Below are 5,026 nucleotides of genomic sequence, written 5' to 3'. Positions count from 1 at the left end.
TCCAACCCCGAAAGGAGTCGAGACTATCAGAGGAAGCCAGAAGAGCTCCAGGACATGCTACCTCGCGAGCTTTAAGGACATCGAGCAACACCCTTAATCAGGCAGCCAAAATCAACAACAAACGTACCTATGTACACGAAACATCGAACAACAGACCCTTTCCCTGGGAAAATAATCGAACTACATTATGACTTGATTCCTCGTTGAGGGTACGTAGGCAACTCACGACACGAGTCCAGTCACCCTCCAACTACAAAAGCTCGGAGTAAGCATACCACAGCACCCGGGGAACAACGACACGACAATACTAAACTGTCTTCTTTTCACAAATCTGTAATAAAACAAAACCCAACATCTTAATAAATACAGTTCTTAGATATCGCAGCTCGAGCATATCAGATTCCCTATATCTACAAATCGCAAAACCATTACAGTTGACCAAAAACCAAGACCTTGATCAAGTCTTCTGTTGCGGCCAACTCCGCCAACTAGCGCGACAAAGTTAGATAACAAAATCTTTTGTTACACCAAAACAGTCGATAAAAGTATCTACAGCAGATCGACTCACGGCCCCAAAAGATCGGCCTCGCATAAACACAAAAATAACAGCAAAACAAATCGGGACTCACGATCCACTCTTTATTAATAAATAATAAATAAAGCAACAAAAGCAAAAAGGGAAAACAGAAACAAAAAACCCCTAAATCTACTCTTCGATGCCGAATTCGCCATCCTCGAACTGACCACCAGAGCACTTCGTCACTTCATCTGCACCATTCACCGCAGAAGAGTCCCTAGCAAAGAAATCTTCTGGCAGATCCTCCGAAATTTGCCAACGGAAAAATCCGAAACCGCCATCACATTGAGCTCGGACCCGAGCTCGACCTCCTTCGTTCGAAGTCGCAACATTTCGTCAAAGGCGAAAAGATTGTTGTTCATGATTTCCTTAAAGAGATCTATATTTGCCATAACCTCCCTAAGACGAGCTTCACAATCAGTTGCGGCCTTCTTCTTCTCCCACTTTTCCTTCAGAGATACCAACACGTCCAAGTAGCTGTCCGCCAGAGCCTTTTTCGCGTCATAAGCTGCACGACGAAGGTCGTCAGAGAACATATTAGCAGAAGATTCAACCTTCGCTTCCAAAAAGGAAACTTGCTCGAGGGTCGATTTCCTCTCGTTACTCACAACTCGGAGACGAGGTTCGAGCGAAGCCGCCTGATTCCCCAATATCTCAGCAGTGGCCAGTTGAGCGGCATCTGTACGCTCCCGATCTTGAGCCATCTTCAAACCGAGCTTTAGCTCTCGAACGACTTTCTTTATCTCGTAAAGCTCGTCAGAGCGCGGGACATCTTGCAGGCGCTTTTCCAAAGTCACCGCGAACTCGTTGTTAGCCTTCATAGCCTGGAATGTAGCAAATCAGCACAGACAAAACAAACCAAAGATTCAATAAGGATCAAGTGTCAAAAGGAACGACCTTAGCATGAGCCACAGCCATCTTTACACAAGCCTCGCGTTCCGTCATATTTCACAAAGAAGGAAGCGGACATCCAGCAGGTTTGAAGTGCCTCACCAAGTGAGCAACACTATCCGGATCTTCTGTAATAGGGCAATCCTTAGAGTGTGAGAACTGCCAATGAAACGGTTTAGCAACAGCCGCTTCACCTAAGACACCGAGACGATGGTCTGAGCCATTTGAGGTCCTTGGCCTCTTAGGTTGAAGCCCGCGGAAGTCGGGTCTCCTCACGAAGAACTTCTGTGAGCGCTTCGCTCACGTCTCCGGATCGAATGCATTTCGCATTAGTACTACAAGTTCGAGTTTGCACCTTATCGGAATCGCGGAGGTTTGATCTTCTCGAAGCCATGTTCCGTTGACAAGCAAAAAAACAAAATTAAACGACACACTATGGTAAGTCCCAGAACAAAGCAAAGCTTTATAAGGATCAAGGCCTCGCCGTATCTCAACGACCCAAACAAAATCTCGAAGGTTAAAGAAACAAAGATATTCTGAAACATTATGCTTATCCGTTAAGAATAACCAAGATACCACGATCAGAGATCGCGAAAAACAAAAGACATTAAACAAAAAAAGAAAATAAATTTTTTTTAACTGGAACCGGAATCATCGGGGACAGACGATCCCCCGACTTGATCCGCCAAATCAACTGAGACTTGAGGAAGATCAAGCTCGGAGATCGACCAATCCGGCACGTCGGGTGAAGGGACGAGATCCTCACAATCTCCTTCCATCTTCTTTAAACGAGCAAGCTCTGCGTCCTCAGTCAGGCCCCCATCCTTGAGCTCGTTCAGAAGATCGATGTTGGCGATCACTTCTTAAAGCTGGATCTCAGGCGACACTTCCTTCTTCTTGCTCGTCCATTTATCCTTCAAGGACTCAAGGATTTCCCGGTACCGGGTTGCAATAGCACGACTAGCAATACGGGAAGCGCGACGAATGTCCCGATCTCTCTCGATCTCGAGCGCCGCGATTCTTTCCTTTTGAGCAACCATCTGGGTCATAAGAGCCTTATTCTCCAGGTGAATTCTCCTCCAATTTCAGTCAAAGCCTCGATCTTTTCGGCATCCTTCTTCCCTTCTCGCTTGGTGGCTTCGAGCTCCTTCGAAAGCCTCTTGATCTCGGAACCGATACTCTCGATCTCTTTGTCATTCCGAGAAGCCACGACCTAATCTTCCATCACCACAACGTATTCGTTAAAAGATTCCATCACCTGAGAAGAAGTCGAAATAAGCGAGCGAATACCTCGAAGGAAGTTGTCAAGGAAAATAAGGCAAGAGACAAACCTTAGACGATCAACCTTGGCGTAGGCTTGCTTCTCGGCTGAGGAAGCAAGAGATGGGAGACGGCAACCTGCAGACCTCATACGACCAGCGAGGGAAATTAGGTCACTTTGGGCCGCAAACAAAGAACCATCTCCCTCAGGAATGAACCTAGGACGAGATGAACCGGCAAGGCACCCTCCGACGATCGGCGTCGTTTGCGAGTCGCCACAATGGTCTCGTCTTCCGAGCCAGGACTCAACGAGACAGGAGGCCTCCTCTCTCCTAAAACATTTCATCGTCAGAGTCGTGAATCAAGATCAAGGGAGATTTTCCAGAAGATCAGCCCCTTGATGCAGACCCGGAAGTGCGGAACGATGACCTCCTCACAATCTGTCTAGTTAATCGATCTGAAGACTGGGTCTGAACAGAAGGAGTAGCTATTATAACACCCCCGAACCGTTCTAGGCATAGGTCGAACCACCGGCCAACATTCAAACAAGAACATGACCGACGGCCCGACCGTCTACCAAGGTTCGGGAGCGCTACAAGACGGGTTAACGGGCGCTCCGGCCAAGGTCACAAAAAGTGCAATTCATCAGCCAGCCTAGCTTCCCGCGACCTCTAAAAGTTCACTACTGGCCACCTGAAACAACAACGAGTGAGGAGTGAGTAATCTAGCATTACTCAGCGAGTTACAATCCCCAACTAACAAATACAACCCCTCGCTATCCCACCCCAAATAATCTAAAGCGAGAGGTTCACCTAACCACAAGTCAACCCAATTCAATGAATAATAGTAAGCAATATCAGAAATACGCAGCAGGATAGTAAGATAGATAACTAGCATTATCCTAGCTCACAACCAAACTCAACTTCGAAATAAATTAGGGTTTAACGACCCAAAACACGATATAATATATATAACTAACTCGGGGCCCTGTGACGTTAGGTTCCTTCTTCACTATCGGCTATATACTATCTCCCTACCACAAAGGCCGGAAGAAGGAACTTTCAACCGACCGCGGCCCACAGTCCTTCAGGTCACCGCGAGACAGCCCACAATCCTTCGGGTCACTGCCACATTACACCGTCGTATAATACTCATCCATAGGACATGACCCCGTTCGTCTGAGAGTTGGGGTCAAAATCGGTCACGACAGAATCAATTTCTGAAAATCCCTAAAAATCGGTATGAACGTTCTTACGAAAAATATATCTTTGGAAAAGATTTATTCTTACGAAGAGCCCTGCAAAAGAAACACGAAACATCGGACAAAAGCCCAAAAAGGGTCGCACGATCGCTACGTAGAGACCGAGCTCGAGCTAATCTCGATTGCCACGTAGCGACCGAGCACACGTCCCGCTCGGTCGCTACATAGCAACCGAGCTCGAGCCAAGCGCGGTCGTTACGTAGCGACCGAGCGTCCGTCCCGCCCGGTCGCTACGTAGCCACCAAGCTCGAGCCAAGCTTGGTTGCTACGTAGCGACTGAGCACACGTCCCGCTCGATCGCTACGTAGCGACCGAGCTCGAGCCAAGCTCGGTCGCTACGTAGATCTCGGTCGCTACATAGTGACCGACCGTCCGTCCCGCTCAGTCGCTACATAGTGACCGAGCTCGAGCCAAGCTCGGTTGCTACGTAGCGACCGAGCGTCCATCCCGCTCGATCGCTACGTAGAGCTCAAGCCAAGCTCGGTCGCTACGTAGCGACCGAGCGTCCGTCCCGCTCGCTCGCTACGTAGCGAGCGAGCGGGACGGACGCTCGGTCGCTACGTAGCGACCGAGCGTCCGTCCCGCTCGCTCGCTACGTAGCGAGCGAGCGTGCGTTCCGTTCGGTCGCTACGTAGCGACCGAGCTCTTCCGAAACGTCGATACGACATGAATCCATGCATTCTCGTCAACCCTTCGATGCTGTCTCCCGAAGACCGTAGCGAACCCATTTCATGTTTTTGCCATTCGAAGTCATCAATCAAAATTTACGATAAAAACCGCGGAAAGTTCATTTTTTCGAAAGAAGTCGTAATAAACGCTTCAAGTCGAAAGACGGCCCAAAGGGACCTAAGGCATGACTCGAAGCCCACCTTATGATTTCTTAACCAGCAGCCCGTAAACAAGTCGAAAGCTTGGTTCGCAAGAAAAGATAAATGTCAAGTTTCCGAAGATAAATACGAAATTTTGAAGATAATTACGAAGATCGGGAAAAATGGAATATCTCCATTTTTAGGCTATGACGGCTTAAGGGCAGAAGG

The sequence above is a fragment of the Brassica oleracea genome, chromosome C9 (assembly GCF_000695525.1).
Source record: "Brassica oleracea var. oleracea cultivar TO1000 chromosome C9, BOL, whole genome shotgun sequence".
In the NCBI taxonomy this organism is placed as follows: domain Eukaryota; kingdom Viridiplantae; phylum Streptophyta; class Magnoliopsida; order Brassicales; family Brassicaceae; genus Brassica; species Brassica oleracea.
The sequence above is the reverse complement of the archived record's forward strand: the minus strand, read 5'-3'. Positions refer to the sequence as shown.